We start from the raw sequence: 27265 nt of genomic DNA on the forward strand, positions 1-27265 counted from the left end.
TGTTTTCTAATATATAAACATGGTTTCCCACTATTGTACGGGGCATGAAATATTAATAAGCACATAGGCACCAGTGGATGGGTAGACCTTATAGGTAGAGTCCATTACTTAGAGACAAGTGGGAAAGCTTTACAAATTCTGCTGGTTTCAATTTTTTAGAAATTCCAGGCCCTAAGATCAGTATCACTCATTTAAAGCCAGTTTACCCATTTAAAATGTTACCCATTTCTAGTTTCACTTCTGCAATATATTATCAGTGTGACACTGGCAAATTTCAGTCTTCACATCAGTCAAATAGGGATGAGCTCAATTGCTCTTCCTACACCATAAATTAGATGAGAAAATGAAATAAAAATGTGTTAAATTTCTTTGAAAACTCAAATGTGATATAAAAATTTAAGTTTTTGAAAATTATGATTATTGTAGTAGATATGATCTAAGAGTGTTAATAGTGATGTTCAAGTATGGAATATTTTTCATATTTGCTTTTCTATCTCAGGCCCCTCTTCCCCTTGTTACTCATTTCTAGTTTATAGCAGTTTCATTTCAATCAACTTGGGATACTGTGAGTGTCCATTTCAAAGACCCTTTCGCAGGATTCGGGCAGAACTCCCACACAGCTGCAGACTCCCACTGACCAAAGGAATACTGGTGTCTGTACTTGGCCCCTTCTCTCTTCCCAGGTCACTATGTTCACACAGCTGCAGAAGCTGCAGGTGTGTGTGTGTATGTTAATGTCTGCTTTTATGAATGACCATGACTGCTGATGGCAATTGTGATCCCCTCTTCCTTTGGGCATTATTGTTTCTCTACTAACACCAGCTGTCCGCTGGCTCTCTCTATGCCTCTGGCATGTAAATGTTGGTTCTCTCATTATCATATTTGTTAGTTCTTCTGGGGGGTCTGCACAGACATCCCCTCCAGTATGGGTGATTTTTTTCCAGCTGTAACCACTTTTTATCCTCTTGGTGGGAAGTCTTGTAACTAGAGTCTCCCTACTTCACTCCCTATGCCCTCATAGGGTGCTAACAGATGGCTTAAGCCCCACTTGCCTTCAGGAGTACTTAGTTATCCATGTAGGCTAAGCAGTGGGATTGCAGAATACCTTTGCAGACTACCCTGGGCACTCTGGCTTTTAGTTTCACATCTGAAATTTCCTCATGTTCTGACAGAATGAGGTCTGTTTGCAGGCTTGTGGCTTTGAAGCTTGGGGATGGGAGGCAAGAAAACCCATCCCCAAAGGAAGGGAGGTGGAGGTGGGTGGGCGATCACTGATAACTCACAAACTCTGTACAGATAGGAGAGGGAGCTGTGTTTTGCCATAACAATTCTTTGGAATGTTAATACTTTGAAAACTTTATGGAGGAGGTACTTAGTTTGCTTTTCTTTGGATTCAGAAGGTGAATCGTGCCCTTCTTTTTGTTCTTAGCTCTGAACTGTTTTCAGTGCCGTTTCTACCCCAGGTGGAAGCCCTGGGGTCAGAAATGTTCTTTACATCCATCTGCAGGTTCCACTTTTATGAATGCTTAATTGTCCCATGCCCCATAACATTTGGCCCATGCCTGATGTCAAGGTCCTGGTCACATTGGACTGTTAGCTGTTTATTTACCTGTTTGGGTAACCCACTGGGGCTTCTTGATTGCAGCGGCTGCTCAGAGGCTGGTGCATAGTAGGTGTACAGTAATGTTTGTTGCACTGATGAATAAAATAGATGAATGAGTGAATGAAAGAAACTGTGGAAATGTAAAGATAGCATCTTCCATTTAAGTATTAAGTGCCCATGAGCAACTTTCTTTCTTTTTTTCTTTTTTTTTTACTAAAAATTATTTGTTGTTTATTTGAAATTCAAATTTAACTGGGCATCCTGCATTTTATCTAATAATCCAACCTGAAAGAAAGTCCCTAACTGTCCATTATCTATACCAACAAAGGGACTACTTTCTGCTATGCATGAGACCAAAGACATTTTACACCGTAAGATAAGTGAAGCAACATATCCTAAAAAGACTCAGTCACTGAATGATCACAGAATCTTGAAATGTCTGTGTGAGTATGGAGTATGGGGCCTATTTTTCAAATGATTCAGGTTATCAGTGGGGGTTAGATCCAAGTTTTCTGGTTGATGGGCTACTGGTTTTGTGAATCTAGCAGACTGGTGAGTAAGAGCAGAAAATGTATCTATCCTAACAAATGGGAAGTGGAGAATGGGCAGCACAGAAAATAAGGATGTGGGAAAAAAAAAAAGGAAGAAAAAGAGGGTTGTCAACTAGCACATTCAGAAAGAGTGAGATGAAAAAGAGAACCTTCCTTTTGCCTTTCTCAACCTCTCTAGCCTAGTAACCAGTGTTCAAGCTACTCAATATGTCACTCTGATCCAGAACACAAGTAAATAAGGACTTTCTTCAAAAGGAAGCTTTTATACATAGCTATACACCTATATACAAGCAACTCTGAAGGCCAGAGAAGTAACTCCAAATTTTGGAACCTTGGAGGCTCTACAGATTATACTGGGTGGGCTTCAATCAGTTAGTAGATCTTCAATCACAACACCTAGAGGTTTGGCCTTAGAAATGTGTGAGTAAAGATCAATCAAGAGTAAAAGCTTCATATTCTGAAAATAACGGTGGCAAAACACAACACTCCTGGTCTGAGGGAAATAAAATTGAGAGGAGGACATGCTTGGAAGGAAACCTCTAGAATTCTACTAATCCCAGTTTCCTCAAATTGGCACAAGTGGTAGCCATCTCTGGGTCACCTGTCATTACATCAAAGTTTGATGGAGAAGGATGATCCACAGGAGCACCCTTGCTGTGCTTGAGAATTCAACACTTGAAATGAGCTTTGGATCAGTTCTTGGCTGGAGGGCCAAGCTATCAGAGTCAGCCACCACTCTTGCCCCACCCTGTTCAAATATGCTGTCATCGGGGTAGACAACTGTATCCAGTGAAAATTTGTATTGGAATCTGGAACATCTGCCTCCCTCCACCTCCAGCCTGAGGAATTCTGACCCTTTGGTGATTTCCAGAAGCCTCCGGACATAGCTGTTGGTGAGGTGGTTCTGCCCTTTGCTGGCTTCGGGGCTGGAGGATGATGCTTCCCGAGGAGCCTGAGGTCCACAAGAGGCCAAAAGAAGTCTGCTGCCCAAGGGAGGAGAATGAGCCCGGGAGCAGAGGGGCACCTGGTGACTTCCACCTGGACAGCCTCAAGCTAAACCTTCGCCTCTCCCGAAGGCCTCAGTTTTCCACTTAGTCCTGGAGGCGCAGAACCTAACACCCTTCCCAGGTGCCTTTGTAGGTTTGGTGCACGAGCAACTTTTTAGATAGGAAATACTGTGGTAGACGTTTGCTATTCTTTTTATCAGTGATGGTTTTCTAAGTTCATGTCAATGTACATCCAGTTGTCATATACTGAGTACAATGCAACTGACTATCCAGAAAATAGTTTTCTTTTCCATATAGAAAATGTTTTACCTCATATCTCCCCAGAATCCAACAGTAGGATGACTGCAGCTTTAAGTAAGTAATAAGTTTCTTCCCTGCCAACTTATTTACATGCCTAAATTAGTATGAATTTTTTTCTTTTTAAGCAGTGAAATCTAGAAGTGGTTTCCAGGAGCTAAGATCTTCTCATTTTTGAAGAGAGAACACTTAAAATCCCCTCCCCCAAGGCTGTGTCAGACTTGTGTTGCATAAATAATCTCATGACCTTTTAGTAAGTCTCACTGTATAATTTCATTTTTTGAGGGAATCATTTATTTTGCTCTTTTTCCTCTTAATTTTGTGGATATTTGTCCTTTCATTTTGGAATTTAGAACTAATATTAACTTAAAAAAATGGAGCTTAAGCGAAACAAGAGTAAGTTGTTCAATTATCCTTGACATTTCAGTAGCATTGAAGTGTAAACTTTTTCACGGAATTCACAGCGTGTCCTCACCTTACTAGCTTAGCTGTTCAGTTCATGTCAATAAATTTGTCGGCCCTGCTCTTCAGCAGATGCAAATGTTCAGTTATTTGCATGGTTCAAAATGAAGTCTGATTTGAGAAATCCCTGAATTCATATCCATGTTCTCTGTTATGTAAAGTTTTCTGTACTATTTCTTATGTTCTGGAAAGGTTTCATTAGCTTTGCTTTTGGTACATCTATACTATTTCCCATATTCTGGAAAGTTTTCATTAGCTTTGCTTTTGGTACATCAAATTCTTGCTTTCAAATACAGATTTTGTTTTCCCACTCAACACATAAAAAATGTGGATCAGGCAGAAAACAGTGTGTCTGTCTTAAGGGGCCCATAGTGGAGAGATACCGAGGCTAACTAATATTTTTAATTCATTATGAGCAGCAGAGTGACGGAGGAGAGAGAAGGTGCAGGTGGAATGGATCTGTGATTGGGCATTTGCAGGCAAGATGGGACTGGGAAGGCACTGAAGGGCAGGGCAGAGTTGGGTATCAGCAAGAGAACTGTTAGTTGGGCCTGTGTTGGAAAAAGGTCCAGGCCAAATGAAGATGAGAAGCCAGAATAGTATAGATCAGGGTAAAAATCATCCATATAATGCACTAGAGAATTGATATGGATAATTCAAAATAATATATATTTTACTTAGTTTATTAATCTGTTAGGCTGCCATAACAAAAGTCCCACAGATTGGGTGGCTTAAACAACAGAAATTCATTTTCTCACAGTTTCTGGAGGCTAAATGTCCCAGATTAAGATGATGGCAGGTTTGGTTTCTCCTGTGGTCTTTCTCTTTGGCTTGCAGATGGCTGCCTTCTTGCTGTGTCCTCATGTGGCCTTTCCTCTGTGGGTGGGCATCACTGGCATCTCTTCCTTTTCTTTTAAGGACACCAGTCAGATTGGATCGGGACCCACCCTAACTCTCATTTTAACTTAATCACTTCTTTACAGGCCCTACCTCTAAATACAGTCACATTCTGAGGTACTGGTGATTAGGGTTTCAACATACGGATTTTGAGCCCATAACACTTATAAAAATAGATTTTAAAGCTATATCGTATATGAAGTTAGTCTGTGATCCTAGAGTAGTGTGGTTTCAAACATTAGAATACAAATTGCTGGGTACCATCCCGTCCCCATGAGTTTCTGACTCAGTAGGTCTAGGAAAAGAGCTGAGAATTTGCATTTCTAAGTTCCCAAGTGGTGCTGATGTTGCTGATCTTAGGACCACACACTAGTGGGCAAGTAAGGAAATTTATTATACAATGTGACCTGCTGACAGCTTGGAAGAAGGAAATGAGGATTCCATAGAACTGAATTCTGCCCATAACCTGAATAAACTTGAAAGAGGATTTATGCCCAGAGACTCTGGAAAGGACTGAAAGCCTTGACTTTGGCCTGTGGGATTCGAAGCACAGAACCAGTTGAGCTACACTGTACCCTGACTTCTAAACCACCGAAACTGTGAGATAATAAATGGGTGGTGTTTTAAGACACTCTTAGTGGTAATTTGTCTTGGCAGCAGTAGAAAACTAACAGAAGAGATCATTGTTATTCTGTAAAAACCATGTGGACAGATCACTGTCCCAAAATAGGTGGTTATTCTATACACACAGGTTGGCTGACACTTTATCAAGTCTTAAACGGCAAAATAAAGATCTAGTAACCTGTTTCCCAGACTGTGTTCCATGGAGAAAAGATGCATGGTATATCTCTCTTTAGAGGAGTCACAATGCACATTTTCACATAAAGGCTCTGCTAAGTCCTGTAGGAAAAAAAATTAATTGGTTTGTCTAACTCAGTAGTTTTTTATTTTTATAAAAATAAAAATTTATTTGACCACTAAATTCTTTAAAAATAAAATGTTTGTGAGTCTACCACCTAAAACTCATTGAAAGCATATAGATTCTGCTGCTCCAGGGACTGTCGATATTGGGACTCTTTCATGCTAGCCATGTCAGAAATAATTCCAAATTCCATTTTCTTGGGCTCAAGTTCTGGAATGTCTATTTCAAGAGATAAAATTTTTCTAGTGAATTTAATAAAAAATAAATTCCCTCTCCTCACAATCTATATCTAGATGTTGCAGATACCTACAGGCCAGGCAGATAATATAAATGAGTGAAGTGGGCTGATTGTAAAAGAAGAGGAAGTCATGTGGCTCATGCATACATCTGAGAGTTTTTCTATAGTAGATATCTCTAGTTATATGGCTACGTCTGAAGATCCTGAACTTTATTAGGTATGGCCAAATTTCTTTCCAAAGTACTTACAGCAGTTTCCACTCCAACCAGAAATATTTAAAAATTCCATAACATTTTATTTCTTTAAAATAAAAAAAAATTGTTATCTAGCAAGTATGACAAAGTGTGTTAAATCAAGTGGTGGGTTGGGTAGACATGTGTCTATTTTCTTATTTTGTGTGATATTTTTTGTTTATTTGAAATATTTTTTAATTAATCATAAAGATTTAGAGCAATAAAAGAAGAGATAAATAAAAATGCATAGAGAGTTGTCGGGACTGTGGCAAGCTGGAGAGCATGACTTATATAAAGCATACATTCCCTGCTCCGCCCCTGCTAAACATACATTGTCATGTAATATGGCATTGTGAGATGTGCTGAATTTTTAAGAGAACTCTCAAATTCAAATTTTTGTGTGAAAATTTCCAACATTTAAAATAAGGTGTAGCCAAATGAGACACGTTTGTATCTGGGATTTGGCTGGTGGGCTTTTGATCCTTTTCCCTAAGTCTTTGAAGGAGTTGCTTACTGGCCATGATCTTCCTCCCTTATCACTATGTGGAGTTTGTGGGAGGTTATTTATCCTAGAGTGAACCTTTCCTGCACCTGGAAAAAACAAGTATGAAGAAGTGCAGGGATTCAATCTTAAGAAATTATGCTCATTGAGAAATGGTACCTTAAAATTTTTCTTTTTGCTACCTATCTTTATCCACAAAGATTTTTTCCCCACCTATCCACAAAGATTGACATGTCCCAACAACCTGAACTATTCAGAGGCTGGGAATTTGTATCATCAGAATTAATAGGATAACTCACTTGTAAACATCTCATTCAAGAAATCAGAGTTGCCGTTTAAAACAGTTGCTTCCAAACCAGCAATAGATTAATGTGCTTAATATTTCCTAAATTATTTAAATTCTTTGCTATGAGAAAGTCAATTATCATATGGTTTCACTTATTTGTGGAACATAAGGAATAACATGGAGGACATTAGGAGAAGGAAGGGAAAAATGGGGGGGGGGATTGGAGGGAGAGATGAACCATGAGAGACTATGGACCTGAGAAACAAACAGGGTTCTAGAGGGGAGGGAGGAGGAGGGATTGGTTAGCCCGGTGATGAGTATTAAGGAGGGCACGTACTGCATGGAGCACTGGGTGTTATATGAAAACAATGGATCGTGGATCACTACATCAAAAACTAATGATGTATTGTATGGTGACTAACATAATATAATAAAATTAAAAACTACAAAAAAAATAAATTCTTTGCTAAATCCTTGACAAAATGTAATATAATTTTATCCTATTGATTAGAAAATTTCCTGGTTGCAGGAGGGTTACACTGACACCTCTCTCCCTAATTAGTTATGTGAACTTGAACAAATCATTCTACCTTTCTAGATATGATTCCTTATATGTGTAAAGGGACAGTTCATTACCTAATCTGTGAAAAGCAAATCTTGTAATTGGCAGCTCATTTTTACCTCATCTATTTCTTCTAAAAAGAATTTTTAAAACTCTTTGGAAAAAGGCTAAGGGCAAGGTAAAGGAAGAGAGAGGAAAGTCAGGTTTTCTGCAGACAGATAAAGACTTGTTTGGAGGGGGTTATTTTGGAGAAGATAATGGTACTGACTGGAGCAGCTGTGGGTTGTCGGAAAGGGGATAGGAGAGTATGAATTTCAGTAAATGAGGCTGTGGGTTGTATGTTCATGTGGAACAAGATGCCAATGCCACCTCTTTTTGCCTCAAAGCTTTAGGAGAGGTCAAAAGGCTGAGAGCATTTTTGGGGACTCTCACATTCTAAAGTGAGGTGCTCAGCAACCATGGTACTTGTCTGGGATTCCATCCAGAGGGGGACAAATGAGTCCATGAAGCCAGTTTAATGAGGAGCAGTAAGAAGAATATAGTTGCTTTCATCTTTGAATGAGTCCAGCTCCCACTCAGTGAATCAGTTATAGTGGTTTGTGAGAAAAGTAAGTAAAGATGGAATTCAAAAAAGTTTTTACTTTTGATTATTAACTGAGCTTTTAAAATATGCCACTATTCTAAAACTGATTCACATGAGACTCTGGATTTATTGTAATTATATATATAGGATAAGAGAAATGGATTAGGTGATCTTACCTGTCTCCTCCAAAACTGTATTTCCATGATGTTAAAAAACTGATACAGTGCTTTGGAGTGAATTTAGAAAAGAAACTACTAAAAGCTAAATACGCTAGTGTAGAATTAAAATATCTTCAGAGCAGTGTGTCAGTATATGTTAGGATTGAATTTAATGTGGGAATTAGATTCCAAGGTTACCAGGGAAGGCAAAAATCTGGCACATCAGGAATTACCCTCTGAAGATCTTTTAAGCTATTCACAAAGTATACCTAGTAGTTTCTTAGGAATGAAAGACTATATTTCTTTGGTAGTCCATCACCCATTTATTCATTTGACAGCACTGTACATACTTCAAACTTAAAGTCAGATGCCATCTTCTCTGGAAAGCCTGTGCCTTATCTAGATGCTCCCAAGACAGTCTGAACTTGCCTATTACAGCAGGTAGCGCACTCTCTTGTAACCATCATCGTTGTAGGATTTTTTTTTTTTAAATTTTATTTTATTTGAGAGAGAGAGAGAGTGAAAGAGAGAGCACAAGAGGGGGTAGGGTCAGAGGGAGAAGCAGACTCCCCACCGAGCAGGGAGCCTGATGCGGGACTCGATCCCGGGACTCCAGAATCATGACCCGAGCCGAAGGCAGCCGCCCAACGAACTGAGCCACCCAGGCGCCCCTCGTTGTAGGATGTTTAACAGCAGAATATCCTAGTGCACTGCAAAGAGTCATATAAATATTTTCAGTTTCTCAAAGGATGGCTTACTTTTAGGAGTGACATCTAGCACTCCTGGAAGCAAAATACATTCTGGATTTGGTAGTCTCATGGTCTGGATTTGGATTATAGCTACTTGAGAAAATTGGAGTTAGATGGTGAAAAGGAGACTGATATGTTTTAAAAAATTGAATGTTTCCAAGTCTACATAATTAAATGGCTTACAGTCTGATTTCTTTCTTCCTTTCTTTTCTTTTTTTTCCCCCTGCTAACTTTGCTTCTGATGGACTTACTCTTGGCCTGGGGTTTCCCTTGGGAAATCAGCAATCCAGCTAAAATCTAATGCTCTAATTCCTTAATAAACACTTATATGTAATATTTGACTCATACAAAAAAATGTACAATTTATATTTAAATTATGAAACAAAATAATGCAAAAAACCCTCCTGAGCTCACCTCCCTACTAATAACCAGCAAATTAGCAATAACACTGAAGCTACTTTTACTCCATATCCTATTTCTTTGCTTTGACAGCAATAATATTTAGCATTAAATTGCTTTTTAAAAAATATTACTGCATATAAATGTAAATAATATATTTTTACTTTTGCTTATTTTTATTTTATTATGTTATGTTAATCATCATACATTACATCATTACTTTTTGATGTAGTCTTCCATGATTCATTGTTTGCATATAACACCCAGTGCTCCATTTAGTACGTGCCCTCTTTAATACCCATCACCAGGCTACTTTTGCTTATTTTTAGCTATATTCAGTGGTATCATACTATATGTAGCGTTTTGTGACTTTTTAAAAAAATTTAAATTATGCATATGAAATTCATCCAATATTGTATATAGTGTATATTGGTAGATAGTTGAGTCTGTTGTATATATTGGCTTATTTTCACTGCTAAATAATATTTCATTGTGTGAGTATTCTTCAATTTATTCTCTCTTTTATTTTTTTATTTTATTTATTTATTTGACAGAGAGAGACACAGCGAGAGAGGGAACACAAGCAGGGGGAGTGGGAGAGGGAGAAGCAGGCTTCCCGCGGAGCAGGGAGCCTGATGCGGGGCTTGATCCCAGAATCCTGGGATCATTATCTGAGCCGAAGGCAGACGCTTAACTGACTGAACCACCCAGGCACCCCCAATTTATTCTCTTTTTGATGAACACTTGGGTTTTTTTTAAATGAATCTCTTTGCTACATAAACACTGCTGTTATTACCATTTTTGAACGTCTCCTTCTGAACATGTGCGAGAGTGTTTATAGGGTATGGCTGTGTTTCCCCTAGTCCTGAGCAGGGAGCCCAAATTGGGGCTTGATCCCAGGATCCTGGGATCACGACCTGAGCAGAAGGCAGATGCTTAACCAAAAGCCACCCAGGCACCTAGAGGAAATTTTTAAAAAGGTGTAGAATGTCATAACACATTTGCCTGAACGGATAGACTTTTAAGTTCTGAATCTTGGGAGAATTTAACTCTTTCTAGCACAGATTATAGAAACAAAAAGCTTGATATTTCTAGAGTATGGAAAATTTGAATAAAATTCAAATTGATTGCACACGAATCTCATGACTTCAAATAAACATTTTTGGTTTTAAAGAATAAAATAGTACATATCTATATAGCAGATTTCTCCTGGTGTCTCATAAGAAGAACAGGGGTGGAGTTGGGCTGGGAAGGTAGCTGCTTAAGATAGAAACCTTGCATGGAACTGTTCATGAGAGATACTTCAACGGACTCTTCAGCCAGAACATTTGGCAAGCTTTGGAGAAGCAGTCAAACATCATTATTTTTTTTCTTAGAATGGATTTGTTTTTATAAAGAATGTTCCAAATTGACAGTGTTTAGAGGAACTACAAGTTCTGGGGCAGTTCTGCCCTTAGTAGGCAGCAGATTTAGATTGGGCCTTTTTAATTTCTGAAGTATTTCAAGTCCTCCGACCTAAGCATATGCTACTTTCAGCTTTTCTAGTTTTAGGGTCCCTTCACAAATCTTCAAAAGTAGTCTGATGATGTCTGTCCATAAATATGGGAATAGGAGAGAGAGGGGGACAACTTCCTTTCATCTTCTGATTGAGCTGATTGAATCCTAGCAAAGTGTAATTCCTTTATTGCTCTTCGGCCTGTTTTGGATTTCTCTCATGGCCGTTTGATCCTTTCCTTGTACTGTCCTCCATTATGTGTCCTAGACACTGCTCACCTATTGGAACCCTCTTTGGGAAGAAAGCTGAGAGTAAAGCATCGAGGAGGACAGTGGGCCTGTAAAGGGACTGCGTGTGAACTGTGAGTGTGGATGTTATGGAGCCAATACCACTCTTCCTAAAACTCTGACTGTTGATATTATTCTGGAGATAGCTCAAAACTTGTCTTAAAAAAAGAACTTTAGACTTAAAAAAAGAAAAACCCTTCAGGTTGCTGCAAGTCTTGACTACTCTTTACCAAGTTATATTAGAATTAATAAATTCAATGCAAATGACTTTATTTTGGAGGTGGTCTGGGTTAAATATCACTTGTATTACAAGAAGTGATAAAATGAAGTAGCATATAAAGCAGATCAATCTGTAAAATAAAACAGGTTAATTTGAATCTGTGTCCAATGGTAAAAACAAAAAGCTAGTATTTGGGTGTGGCTGTGAGTAGTTGTTTCTTCATTGGTAGGGGAAATAAATTTGGAGTTCGAAAATACCCAGCTTTAAATAAATGACAATAGTAAAGATGTATACAGCACAAACTCTTTTAAAAAATGTTTTATGGAAAGGAAGAACTTGTTCTTAATAGAGTCTCATGAGATTTATGTTTCAATACATAGAAAAACCCTTCCCTTTTTTTTCCAATGCATTCAAATGAAAGATTTCAATAAAAATCCAGTGGGAGTACATGATAGGGCCATTTTGATGTCATTATGTTCTGGCATTATCTGGGAAACTAAAAGTATTTCATCAGATAAATGCTTTGATGAGATTACAAATGGTTTGAAAGGGTGATACATTACATTAAAAAAAATCAGTACAAGGATATTGAGATAGAATTATCATGATAATGCAAGGTGCCTTCACTTGAAAAAACAAATACTTCTCCCTGTCAAGAAAATGTAATTTTTATTTCACAATGAAATTTGTGATAATTGGAATTATATTACTAAAAATGATAACAATATATTTACTTGGCACGAGTCAGCCAAATCTTCAGCATTAAAGTCAAGCCGAAAATGGAATAATTGACAATGGCGATTTAGACCAAAAAGCTGCCTTTATTTGAGTTAATTATTCAGATAAAATAAAAGAACCAAAGTCAGTCATCACTAGATAGTTTTGGAGAAATGCTGTCTGCTCTTTGCAGAACTTCCAGGAAAACCAATGGCTCAGTCAGATGCTTGATAAGCTCCAGATAACATCTCAACTCCAGGATCTTATCTAAAGTGGCTGCGTTTTTTGTTTTTTTTTTTAAATTTTTGTATTTGTCTACCAAGTACTAGCAATTGAACTTGAGTCAACTGAAGAGATACCAAAATAAGTCACTTATAAGTGATTTGGCACTCTCAGAACAAGTAGGGTACATTGTTTTATTGTCTCTGGCTCTAACTTGAGGTTTAAAGCAGTGGTTTTTGAACTTGAATGTGCTGAAGAGTCTCCAGGATGCCTGCAGACTTCCTTGGGAGATTTCCGCTTAGTAGATCTGCATTGCTGTTATAGAATTTTGACATTTAACAAATATCTTAGAAGATTCTGATGCTTATGGTCTAAAGATCTTACTTTTTTTTTTTTTTTAAGATTTAATTATTTGAGAGAGAGGGAGAAAGCACATGGGTGGTAGGGGCAGAGGACAAGGGAGAGAACCTCAAGCAGGCTCCCCGCTGAGCATGGAGCCGGATGCAGGGCTCCATCGCAGGACCCTGAGATCATGACCTGAGCCAAAATCGGGAGCCTGCCACTCAACCCACTGAGAAACCCAGCCAACCCTAAAGATCTTACCTTGGGAAACACTGACATACTTTCAGTTGTTTGCTACATTTGCCATTCTTCATTGCCTCCACCTAAGCCCTAAACAGCCTAAGACAAACATGACCTGGATGTAGGATGTGGGGTCAGAACACATGGCATTTCATTCTAATCTGTCCAATTCCACCATTAACTTTAGCAAATATTCATAGGCTGTAGAGTGGGGAGAGACTAAGTACTTGAACAAAAAAATGCATTTTGCTATTAAGGAACTTGCAAATCTTGCAATACCTGTATAATAAGGTAAAATAAAGAAAGGGAATTCATTTTGTTCTCTAATGTGTTCCAGGCACTTAGCATAAAGCCTGTCACTTCACGCGTGCTCAATAAATATTTGCTGAATGTTTAATGAGTGAATAACAAAGCAAAGTGAAATTAGATGATGTAAATATGTAAGCAACATTCTGGAGGTATATGAAGCAGGGTAGGAGGTTAGTGATGGGGTTATTGATATTTTCTAAAATACTTTCATTCCTATAATTTGTGGTCCCTCCAAACATAACCCCTCATGCCTCTCATGTTACTCATGGAATATGGTAATCTTACCAGCTCATAGAATCTTTAGTGAGAATTTCCTGGTCTAGGTGTCTAAATGGGCACAGTAGAAGAAGGGATTGGCCATTAGAAGAGCTGTGGCCTGATGTTAGATCTACCAGCAAGTAACCATGTGGCAAATGGTCCTCATTTCCCTGTTTTGGTGGATTGGAAGGGATGATACAACCTGCCTGATTCACAGAAATGGTAGATGATTGTTGAAAACATAACTAGGGAAGTACTTTAACAGTTGAGAGAAAGAAATGAGATATAAAATTAGGAGTTCCTTAGCGCAGACTTTACACAGAAGTTTTGCCCAGGTGACCCTGTCACTTATGATCTCTAGCTACTTAAGACCTTCCCATTATGTTACTTTCTTTTTCTGGGGATTAACTTCCAAATACCATTTCACACTCTTTCTTTTAACTCTCACAACCCATTTTATTGAAGCAATGTTTTTATCTAGGGTTAAAAAACAAACCAGTTATATGAAAATTTTAATGAGTAATTATACTTTAGCAGGTTATTTTACTTACATGTTTACATTTTAATAGAGTTTTTCCAATTAGAATTTAATAGAAATGATTCTAATTATAGAAATTTCTGGTACTATAGTAGAAGAAAGGAATACATTTTTATAGGTAGACCTCTTTAATGCCCTAAAATTATCTAATTTGTTTATTAGTTCATTTAAAAAATGTATGTGAGGGGCGCCTGGGTGGCTCAGTCGTTAAGCGACTGCCTTCGGCTCAGGTCATGATCTCAGGATCCTGGGATCGAGCCCCGCATCGGGCTCCCTGCTCGGCAGGAAGCCTGCTTCTCCCTCTCCCACTCCGCCTGCTTGTGTTCCCTCTCTCACTGCCTCTCTCTGTCAAATAAATAAGTAAAATCTTAAAAAAAATAAAAATAAAAAATGTATGTGAGTACCTGTGCCCAGTTCTACTTTAGGAGCTAAGGATGTATCTATAAATAATACAAGCAAGTTCTGGCTTTCATGGAGCTTACATTCAATGAATAAGGAAGAAGGTAAGCAAAATATCAGCCGACAACAAATACTCTGCAGAATTTAAGCAGACTGGTGTAGTAGAGAATAACAGGGTGCTTATTTTAGGCTGTGTGGTCACAAATATCTCTCTGAAAAGCTGACATTTAAACTGAAATCTGAACCACAAGGAGAAGCCAGCCAGATAAAGATCCAAATGAGGAGGATCTCTAGAAGGGAACACTAGCACCATAGTACTATGGCAGGAATGTACTTGACGGGTAATTTGGGGATATAGTGAAGTTGAAGTGGAGAGTGATATAAGACCAGATTGGAGAGGTAATCATGGCCCAGTTTTGCTGAGCTTTCCAAACTGAGTGAGAAGTTTGGGTTTCATCTTAAATGCAAGGAAAAGACTTCGGGGATTTTTAAACAGGAGAGTGTATTATATCTTAAAAGGTCAGTCTGGCTTCTGTGGGGAGAATGGCTTATGGGAGGTCAAGAGGTGAAGCCGAGACATGCTAGGGGGCTACTACCCTATCTGGGTGAAAGATGATGGTGAAACGGAGGGAAGTGGTTAGATTTATTATATGTGTGGTGACAGAGTTAATGGAGCTTGTTTATGAATTAAACGTGGTAGTCAAGGAAAAGAGATAACAGATACCATGCCTTCGTATGATACTGTTTCTGCCTAGGCACAATTAAGGTAACTTTGGGAAATAAATTATCTTTGGTGATTTTGTTTACTTTTTGGTTAAGCAACTTATTTTTCCATCTGGGCACTTTATTAGTCTGAGTGGATTGCTATTACAAAATAACATACAATGGATGGCTTAAACAATAAATGTATTTCTTATAGTTCTGGAGGCTGGGAAGTCCAAGATCAAGGTGTTAGCCAATTCAGTTCTTGGTGAGAGCCCTGTCCTTGGCTTGCAGACAGCTGCCTTCTATCTCTTTCTCTTCTTGCAAGGCTACTAATCCCTCATGAGGGCCCCACTCTTATGACCTCATCTAACCCTAATTACTCCCAAAGGCCCCATCTCTGAATGCCATCACACTGGGGGTTAGGGCTTCAACATATGAATTTTGGGGGAATACAAGTAAGTCCACAGTTGGCAACATAAAGATAATCAAAACTGGTATGTCCTAGTCAAATCAGAACTGTATTCTTGGTAAATTGCTAGCAAAGATTATACTGGAATACGTGCGTAAGATTGTTCTGTTTATTGTTTTCTGTTGTATGTCTTCTTATCCAATGTTATTTAAATCAGACAGATTATTTCTGAGAACTCTGCAATCTGAGATTCATGATTTCATGAAATTACTGTCATCACTAGAAATATAAATTATTTTTATAGACTTGGCGTTCAGATTTAACACTGAGAATCTCGAACAATTAAGGAAAGAGGAGAAAGTGGTCACAGGACACTATGTGAACCCCATTGCTTCTGAATTCTGCCTTTGCAGTTTTGCATAACTCTCCCAGAATTTATGACATGCTGCATGAAATAGCCTTAACTCCTGAAACCTCTTCTAAGCTAAAATAGATAGAAACAGTGAAGGCCAGATGAAGACTCTGCAGCCTGATTTCCCCTTCTGTATCTGCCACATCTTCAGCTGACAATAGATGACTATGCAGAGGCACAGGCTCCCAATGCTTTCCTCTCCTCTGCCATCAGGGCAAAAATGATTAGCTGAGATCAGTTACTCAGAGCTGAAAGTCAGAGCAGAGTGATGAAAAAGATGGTCAAAAAGAAGGGGTCAGATTTCAGTTGGGTATATTCAAAGTAGCAGTCAGCTGACAAGCACCCTTTTCTATTGAAGAGGCTTTGTAGAAACTGGTAATGATGCCATTAATGATTTTTAGACCAGAAATCTTAACTTTCAACATGGCTGAGATTCATATGTTTAGAGAGTCATCAAAAATTCACACATTAGTCGTGAATGTCCATTTCCTACTTCTCTGCTTCTTCAGTAATCCGCTGTTTTCCACGTATCCCTTCCTTCTCCTGCTCCATCAGGGTTGGCATCCTGCCTCTGAGCCCTGCCCCAGCTCTGTCTGCAGTGACAAGAAATGGTGCAGAGCAATGCAGAGATGTTTTTTTGGCAATGGTCCAACTTTACCTTTGACCTTATATTGAAGGAGAAAATGGAGTTTTGTTGTCGCAGCATCTGGAATTACAATGTACAGATATTTCATGGAACAGGGTATGACTGGAAGACTGGCTGGGAAGAAGCTGTTCGGAGAATTGGTTAGAAAGCTAGGAAAGAGAAAATAATCACAACTGGAAATGACTCTGGCTTGAAAAACAAAGAGTGGGGGACGAAGATGGAGCTCAGAAAAGCAAGAAACTAAGATTCTCCCATTTCTCTCCCCAGTTTTCCGACTAGAAGGGACTGTGTGTAATAACACTGGAAGAGCGGACTGGCTGAGATACAGCTGATTGAAATGCAAAACCTGTGAGGCTTAGTAGTGGCAAAAAATAACATGTTAAAGACCCATTCACCTTGTGAGGGAGGAAAGAGGGATTTGTTAGTTTGTTGTACCAGATACTGACAATTGTTATATTTTTTGTTTGTTTCAGTTAACCTTACTGTTTTTCAGTGTCAGATGAACTTAAAATATATTTCTGTGGGATATGAATACCATTTGGCTTAATGTAATGGGTATTCCTGGTTGTAATACATGTTAAATGCAGCATTCCCTAAGATTCGATCCTCAGCCATTTGCTCCCTGCATGTTCCCTAAGTGGCAACATCTGTCAGTGGCTTTAATTGCTACTTTTTTTTCTTCCCCCATAGAAGTCAGAGATCTTTACTTATTTATTTTCTTCAGGTTTATTGAGGTATAACTGACAAATAAAATTGTAATAAATTGAAATATATAAAGAGATGATTTGCTATATATATATATATATATATATACACACACACACACACACAGTGTGAAAGGTTTCTCCCCATTGAGTTAATTAACACGCCAATCACTACACATATTTACCTTTTTTGGGGGGGGAGGGGGTGTTTAAGTTCTATTCTCTCAGCAAATTTCAATCACATCATAAAATGTTATCAACTATAGTCATCGTGTTATACATTAGATACTCAGAACTTATTCATCTTGTAACTGAAAGTTTTACCAGCCTCTCTCTACTTACTTCACCCTCTGGACCATGGCAATGAACACTCTGCTGTGTTTCTGTGAGTTTGGCCTTTTTTTTTTTTTTTTTTCCTTTTTCAGATTCCACATATAAATGATACCATAAAGTATTTGTATTTCTCTGTTTGGCTTTCTTCACTTAGTATAATGTCCTCCAGTTTCATCCATGTTGTTGTAAATGACAGGATTTCCTTTTTATTTTTTTTTAAACAGCTGGATAATATTTCTTTGTGTATGTAAACTGCATTTTCTTGATCCTTTCATTCAGTGATGGACACTTAGATTGTTTCCATTCCTTGGATATTGTTAAAATTCAGCAAGGAACAGAAGAGAGTATATACATTTTCCAGATCCTGATTTCATTCATTTGGCTATATACCCAGAAGTGGGATTGCTGGATTATAAAGTAGTTTCCTTTTTAACTTCTTTAAAAAGTAGTTAACTTTTTAACTAAGGAATCTCTTGCTGTTTTCCATTTTGAATGTTCCAGTTTACATTGCCACCAACAGTGTACAAGGGTTCCCTTTTTTTTTTAACATCCTTACCAGCATGTTATCTCTTGCTTTTTTGATAAGAGACATTCTGATAGGTGTGAGGTGATATCTCATTGTGGTTTTGATTTGCGTTCCTGATAATTTGTGATGTTGAGCACCTTTTTGTATAACTGCTGGCAATTTGTATGTCTTCTTTGGAGAATATCTATCAGGTCCTTTGCCCATTTTTTAATTGGACTATTTTAATTTTAATTTACTTTTTTGCTATTGAGTTGTATAAGTTCCTTCTATGTTTTGGATATTAACCCCTTATGAAATATTTTCTCCCACTCAGTAGGTTGTCTTATTTTGTTGATGGTTTTCTTTGCTGTGCAGAAGCTTTTTAGTTTGATGCCGTCCCACCTGTTTCTTTTTGCACTTCATGCCTCTACTTTTGGTGTCAAATCCAAAAAATCCTTGCCAAGACCAATGTCAAGGAGCTTACCCCCTATGTTTTCTTAGAGTTTTATGGTTTCAGGTCTGACATTCAAGTTAACTTTTATCTATTTTGAGTTGACTTTTTGTATGGTGTGAGACAGTGGTCCAGTTTCATTCTTTTGCATGTGGCTGTTCAGTTTTCCCAACACCACTTATTGAAGAGCCGATTCTTTCCCCATTGCATATTCTTGGCTCATTTGTCAAAAATTGACTGTATCTGCTTGGGGTTATTTCTGGGCTCTCTATTCTATTTTATTGAACTATGTATCTGTTTTTTTTTTTCCCAATATCATACTGTTTTGATTACTCTCATTTTGTAATAATAGTTTGAAATCAGAAAGTGTGATGTCTCTAGGTTTGTTCTTCTAAGATTGCTTTGGTTATTTGGATTCTTTTATAGTTCCACACAAATTTTAGGATTGTTTTGTACTTATGTGAAAAGTACCACTGGGATTTTGATTGGGATTGCATTGAATATGTATATGACTTTGGGTAGTGTGGACATTTGAAAAATACTAATTCTTCTGATCCAGGAGCATGATACATCTTACCATATATTTGTATTTTCTTCAGTTCTTTCATCAATGTCTTATAGTTTTCAGATCTTTCACCTCCTTGGTTAAATTTGTTCCTGAATATTTTATTCTTTTTCTGCTATTATAAGTGGATTGTTTTCTTAATTTCTATTTCTGATAGTTCATTTTTAGTATATAGAAACATGACTGATTTTTTAATATTGATTTTGTATCCTGTAACTTTACTGAATTTGTTTTTTAGTTCTACCAGTGTGTGTGTGTGTGTGTGTGTGTGTGTGTGTAGTCTATAGAGTTTTCTATATATAATGTCCTGTCATCCACAAACAGAGTTTTACTTCTTCCTTTCTGATTTGGATGCCTTTTATTTCTTTGTCTTGCCTAATTGCTCTGGCTAGGACTTCTACTACCATATTTAACAAAAGTGGCAAGAGTGGGCATCCTTTTCTTGTCTGATCTTGAGGAAAAAATTTAAGCTTTTCATCATTGAGTATGGTGTTAGATGTGGGCTTGTTGTATATGGTATTTATTATGTTGAGGTATGTTCTTTTTATACCCAGTTTGTAGAGTTTTTTTTTTTTTTGTATCATGAAAGAATGTTAAATTTTGTTAAATGCCTTTTCCGCATCCATTGAGAAGATCATATGGTTTTATTCTTCATTTTGTTGTTGTGGTGCATTCTATTGATTGATTTGTGGATGTTAAACCATCCTTGCATCCCTGGAACAAATCCTGCTTGATCATGGTCTATGATCCTTTTAATGTAGTTTTTTTTTTTTTTTTTAAGATTTTATTTATCCACTTGAGGGGGTAGGGAGGAGCAGAGGGAGAGGGACAAGCAGACTTCGCTGAGTGTAGAGCCTGATGTGGGGCTTGATCCCAGAACCCTGAGATCATGACCTGAGCTGAAACCAAGAATTGGATGCTTAACCTGCTGAGCCACCCAGGTGCCCCTTTTAATGTATTGTTGAGTGTGGTTTGTTAATATTTTGTTGAGGATTTTTACATCTATGTTCATCAGGGATTTTGGCCTGTAATTTTCTTTTCATGTAGTGTCCTTGTCTGGCTTTGGTACAAGGATAATGCTGGCCTGGTAAAATAAGTTTGGAAGTGTTCTCTTTTCTTCTATTTTTGGAAAGAGTTTGAGAAGGATTGGTATTATTTCTTCCTTAATGTTGGTAGAATTCACCAGTGAAGCCATCTGATTCTGGACTTTGCTTTTGGGGGAGGTTTTTGATTGCTGATTCAATTTCCATTCTAATAATTGGTCTCTTTGGATTTTCTATTACTTCATGTTTCAGTTTGGGAAGGTTGTATCTTTCTAGGAATGTATCCATTTCTTTTAAGTTATCTAACTGGTTGGCATATAATTTATTGGCATATATCAGTTGTAATGTCACCTCTTTTTTATTTTATTTTATTTATTTGAGACTTCTCTGTTTTTTTCTTAGTATAGCTACAAGTGTGCCAGTTTTGTAAAAAAAAAAATTTTTTTTTAGTCTCTATTTCATTTATATCTGCTGTGGTCTTTGTTATTTCCTTTCTTCTACTAACTTTGGGCTTAGCTTGACCTTCTTTTTCTATTCCCTTCAAGTGTAAATCTAGGTTGTTTATTTGAGATCTTTCTTCTTCTTTTTAAAATTTAGGTATTTATCACTACAAATTTACCTCTTAGAACTGCTTTTCAGCCTCACATAGGTTCTGTATTTCCATTTTCATTTGTCTCAGGATATAGTTTTATTTACCTTTTGATTTTTTCTTTGACTCACTGGTTGTTCAGGAATACATTTAATCTCCACATATTTGTAAATTTTCCAATTTTCTTCTTGTGATTGATTTCTAGTTTCATTCCATTGTGGTCATAAAAGTTGCTTGATATGACTTCAATGTTCTTAATTTTTTTAAGACTTGTGACCTAATGTATGATCTATTCTGGAGAACGTTCCATATGTGCTTAAGGAGAATGTGTATTCTGTTGCTTTGGGATGGAATGTTCTGTGTATGTATATTAGGTATATTTGATTAGACCTAATATTCACTCCAAAGGATCTGTAGTGATAACCCTAATTCCTGGCCGTTATTGCCTGTTTTGATGTGAATTTATGGAACAATAGCTCCCACCTGTTTCATCTCTATCTGCTGCCTCAAGTCTGGCCCAGCTCACTTTACCACTCTCTCCTTTGTTGTTAACAATTCAAAGAGTGATGGTATCACCTGCTTGGACTGAATAAATGGCTTGGGGTACTTTGATGATAGCCTTTCAATTCTCCAGCCCTGTGACATTGAATAAACCAAGAGACTGGGAGTTAGGGTTTATAGAGTGTAAGTCTACCCAGCATCTGAGCATCAGCATCTAAATTGTCTCTCTTCTTTGAATTCCTGATTTAAAGCAATAAAAGTCAATAAAAGATAAATAACGTCTGAATCTATCATAAGCTGGAACCCATTTCTGCTAACACATGTAATATTTATTTTATAAAGGAATCTTTTTTGGGGGCACTTCGGTGGTTAAGTCACTTAAACATTCTGACTCTTGATTTTGGCTCAGGTCTTGATCTCAGGGTTGTGAGATCAAGACCAGTGTCGGGCTCCTCACTCAGTGGGGCGACTACTTGAGATTCTCTCTTTCTCCCTCTGCAGAACCCCCCAACACATTCCCTCTCTCTTTCTAAAATAAATAAACAAATCTTAAAAAAGTAAAGAAATCTTTTTTTTTTTTTAAGATTTTGTTTATTTATTTGACAGAGAGAGACACAGAGAGAGAGGGAACATAAGCAGGGGGAGTAGGAGAGGGAGAAGCAGGCTTCCTGCGGAGCAGGGAACCTGATGCGGGGCTTGATCCCAAGACTCTGGGATCATGACCTGAGCCAAAGGCAGATGCTTAACTGACTGAGCCACCCAGGTGCCCCAAAGAAATCTTTTTTTGTATAATAGTAATAAGTATCTTACTTAAAATATTTAACTTTAAGAAATCCATCTGAATGGTCTGAATCAATATGGAGTTGATCACATGTTCATATTTGAACCTAATATTTTAGCTGCCTGGCCATGAACTAAAATAATTGCCTCTTTGGCATTTCTTCTTGGATATTCCACAGGTATTTCACATCACTAGGTATGAAAGTGACTTGATCACTGGGTAATGTAGCATTATGTATCATCTATATTTCTATCTCTTACATATCCCTTAATATCCAATAAATCACTGACTTTAAATTATTTCTTCTTTTTTATTTATTTTTTAATTTAAGTATCTTTTTTTATGATTTTATTTATTTATTTGAGAGAGAGAGAGAGTGAGAGAGAGAGAGAGCATGAGAAGGGGAAGGGTCAGAGGGAGAAGCAGACTCCCTGCCGAGCAGGGAGCCCGATGCGGGACTCGATCCAGGGACTCCAGGATCATGACCTGAGCCGAAGGCAGTCGCTTAACCAACTGAGCCACCCAGGTGCCCAGTATCCATAGTGTTTTTGTATTTTTTGGGGTAAATATCCAGTAGCATGATCACTGGATTGTAGGGGTAGTTCTATTTTTAACTTTTTGAGGAACCTCCATACTGTTTTCTACAGTGGCTGCACCAGTTTACATTCCCACCAACAGTGCAAGAAGGTTCCTTTTTCTCCACATCCTTACCAGCACTTGTTTCTTGTGTTTTTGACTTTAGTCATTCTGACAGGTGTGAGAGCTTATCTCATTGTAGTTTTGATTTGCATTTCCCTGATGATGAGTGATGTTGCATATCTTTTAATGTATCTCTTGGTCATCTGTGTGTCTTCTTTGAATTGTCTGTTCATGTCTTCTGCCTATTTTTTAATTGGATTATTTGTTTTTTGGGTGTTGAGTCATATGAGTTCTTTATATATTTTGGATACTAATCCTTTATCAGATGTGTCATTTGCAAGTATCCTCTCCCATCCCATAGGTTGCCTTTTAGTTTTGTTTGTTTCCTTTGTGTGCAGAAGCTTTTTATTTTGATGTAGTCCCAATAATTTATTTTTGCTTTTATTTTCCTTGCCTCAGGAGAAGTATCCATAAAAATTGATTCCTCTTTTTTTTTCCTTTCTTTTTTAAAAATAGGCTCCATGCCCAGCCTGGTGCCCAATGCAGGGCTTGAACTCACAACTCTGAGATCAAGACCTGAGCTGTGATCAAGAGTCAGATGCTTAAACTACTGATCCACTCACATGCCCCAATTCCTCTATTTATCTCACCTCCAGACACAATCCATTGTCAAGTCCTGTGTGCTCTGCCACCAAAATAATCCGCAACCTATTTCTAACGATCTTTTCAATCCTACACTGGACCAGGTTGCCATCATTGTTCTTTATTGCTACAATAACTTTGCAACTGGTTACCCTGTTTTTGCTTGTGTACCACAATGATTTTATATCCACATGACAGCCTAAAAGATCTTTTAAAGGTATGAATTGGATGTTTCTTTCTTGCTTAAAGCCATCTATGGCTTCCCATTGTGCTTCGAAATACCTGCCCAATCTAAAGCAGCACCAGCCTACTCAGACCAGTCACTCTCAGAGTGCCCTCTTTAGTTTGTTCATAGCACCAAATGCTAACTGAACTTGTTTTTTAATATATTTGTTTACTGGTTGTCTTCTGCCTTCTAGGATAATTTAAGTTTCATTACAGCAGATAGTTTTTCTGTTTGGGTCATTTTGATATTCCCAGTAACTGAAACAGTCCTTGGCACAGAGTTAGAACTCAGTAAATATTTGTAGAAAGAATCATAAATTATAAAGGAAAATGGTCTAGGGCATGTTTGCTAACCTTAATGCTGTATTTCTGTTTCTCTTTGATTTTCTGTTTCTACTTTTCTTTCAAATTTATAACTAGAAAATTAAAATCTACCACAGTCAGACTCCAGGTCCTAAGAAAGATTTAATTCAACATCACATTAGCCAGAAAGAGAGAAAAAATAGATGAAAATATTTTGTTGTATCATTTTTCCAAAAAGCTTTTAAGAATACAGAGTCACCATATGAAGCTATTTTTGTGTCCATTACTGCTGCAAAAATGAAAAGTTCTATTGTAGTCTGTGAATATATTTAAAGTGGCCAAACAACTCCAAATTTATTACGGATTGTGTTCTACATAGTCAGCTTAAATACCCACACTGTTTTTGGAAAAACTTTCACTGCTGTGGAGACAGTTTTATAGGGTTGTTTATTATTCAATATGACGGGGCTAAGAGCTAAGGTGTGGAAGCCTTGTGATAGTGCTGAGGCATAATGGAAATCCCATAGACACTGTATTTTAGATCTTCCAGACACAGTGGCTCACTTTTATCCAAGGCATAACTCAAAGAATTTCCCAGAATGCCAGTCATTTACTGAAGAACTACTTCATCTCTTTATTTAGTTAAGAATTATTCAGGTACCTAACAGGAAAGAATTGTTTACACCCTTGTGGACAATGTATGTAACAGTTTCTTTTCACTTCTTTTCATGGTGGTTTTTTCATTATGTATTCTTCCTTGTGTCATCCATACTAGATATAATTCAGGAATTTTTCTCATTAAGCACCTGAAAATAGAATGGTTTCTCTCAAACTTTTCTGTTGAGATGTGAAACATGATATTTTACTTTCTAGGCCTTAACACGAGAGTTGCTTTCTGGCTTTCCTTGTTAAACTCTGCATATGCCATATATTGGGTACATTTTAAGGATAGATGTTGCTCATTGGGTCCAGTTACACGTGTTCTATTTCCAATAAAGCACAGAAACAGCTATTTATCTTGAGGAATGATCCAGTAGGGAAACAAATGCCTTAGATGCAAGAATGCTGTTATTACCCAACAAATCCATATTTAGAAGCTCTCTCTTAAGGTTCCCTAGGTAAAATAGCTGTTTTATGTTATGGATTAAAACTAAGTAGTGTTCTTCCCATACCCTTTATCAAAAAGATAAATAGAATCATTAGAATTTAGTCACTCATAGTAATTAATGTAGTAACTATTAGGTATAATGTTTTATGGACCTTGCCATAAGATGCTAACAATTTAGAAAGAAAGAAGATAAATTACACACACATACACACACACACACACCCTATACTGTGTTTGAATTATACAAATGTCACAGAGATAGCTTAAAGGAATAATAGTCATCAAACCATATGTAGCATTTGTAGATTATGTATGCTTAAGTCCCTCAAACTTTGTCCTACTCTCCCAAAATGAAGGGAGTCATACTTAGCATTGGTTGTGAGTTTACTTTACAAGAGAAATTTTCAGAAAAATTACTCTGAATATTCTTTAACACCTTGTTTTGGTGGGTAACTGTATGCTGATCATTTGAATTTTCTTTTCCCAGAAAGAAGTTAATGGCAAATATTTTATAAGAAAAATAGGGTAAATGAAAACAATTTTCCTAAAATTTTCATTATTTGAAAAGACATATCCCAAACTACTACAATATTAAAATCTCACTTGCTTAGAACAGTTAAAAATTTTGAAAATTGTGGTTATCTTTTATTTCCAGTCAATTCCATCATCAAGATTATTCATAGTTACTTAGTAAAAATTTAATTTGGTAATATTTAGAATGTGGATATTAAGAAAGGATTATCATATCTGATTAAGCCATTAGTTTCCACGTTTCTTATGAGCAATATCTATTCTTTTTTTTTTTAAAGATTTTATTTATTTATATGACAGAGAGAGACACAGCGAGAGAGGGAACATAAGCAGGGTGAGCGGGAGAGGGAGAAGCAGGCTTCCTGCTGAGCAGGGAGCCCGATGTGGGGCTTGATCCCAGGACCCTGGGATCATGACCTGAGCCGAAGGCAGACGCTTAACGACTGAGCCACCCAGGCGCTCCGCAATATCTATTCTTTATAGGGCTTACTGCATCATAATTTTCACCTTGGAAAAAGAAGGGAAGACAAAATGTGTTTCTCAAACCATTCTCTTTAAAGTGGAAGCCATAAATTATAAAAGGAAACATTGCAGTTGAAGGTTAAAAATAATTTTTGATGTCAAATATGAATAGATCTAGCTAACAGAAGTCCTGGGCAATTAAAAGTCATTAAAATGCCTTCTTGACTGGAAATTCTCTACTAAATGTAGAAGCATATTTTATTTTTTTCAAATTTTTATTTAAATTCTAGTTAATTAACATGTAGTGTAATATTAGTTTCAGGAGTAGAATTTAGTGATTCATTATGTACATATAACACCCAGTGTTCATCATAACAAGTGCCCTCCTTAATACCCATCACCCATTTAGCCCATCTCCCATCCACCTCCCTCTGTCAACCCTCAGTTTGTTCTCTATCATTAAGAGTCTCTTTATGGTTTGCTTTCCTCTCTCTTTCTTCCCCCTTCTCATATGTTCATCTGTTTTGTTTCTTAAATTCCACATATGAGTGAAATCATATGGTATTTGTCTTCCTCTGACTGATTTATTTCGCTTAGCAAAATACACTCTAGCTCCATCCACGTTGTTGCAAATGGCAAGATTTCATTCTTTTTTAAGGCTAAGTAATATCCATTGTATATATATGCCACTTCTTTATCCATTCATCAGTCAATGGACATTTGGGTTCTTTCCATAGTTTGGCTGTTGTTGATAATGCTGCTATAAAGATTGGGGTACGTGTGCACCTTTGAATCAGTATTTTTGTATCCTTTGGGTAAAAACCTAGTAGTGCAATTGCTGGGTTGTAGGGTAGTTCTATTTTAACTTTTTTTTTTTTTTTTTTTTAGAGAGAGAGAACAAGAGTGAGCAGATGGGGGGAGGGATAGAGAGAGAGGGAGAGAGAGACTCTTAAGCAGGCTTCATGCCTAGTGTAGAGCCTGACATGGGGTTTGACCTTAACAACCCTGAGATTATGACCTGAGCTGAAATCAAGAGTTGGACGCTTAACTGACTGAGCCACCCAGGCGGCACCCCTATTTTTAACTTTTTGGGGAACCTCCATACTGTTTTCCATCAATCATGTAAGAGGGTTCCTCTTTCTCCACAACTTCACCAACATCTGTTGTTTCCTGTGCTGTTAATTTTAGTCATTCTGACAGGTGTGAGGTGGTATCGCATCATGGTTTTGATTTGT

The sequence above is a fragment of the Mirounga angustirostris genome, unplaced genomic scaffold (genome assembly GCF_029215605.1).
Source record: "Mirounga angustirostris isolate CCGP_5_RB_7025 unplaced genomic scaffold, mMirAng1.0.hap1 SCAF_3, whole genome shotgun sequence".
NCBI classification, from domain to species: Eukaryota; Metazoa; Chordata; class Mammalia; order Carnivora; family Phocidae; genus Mirounga; species Mirounga angustirostris.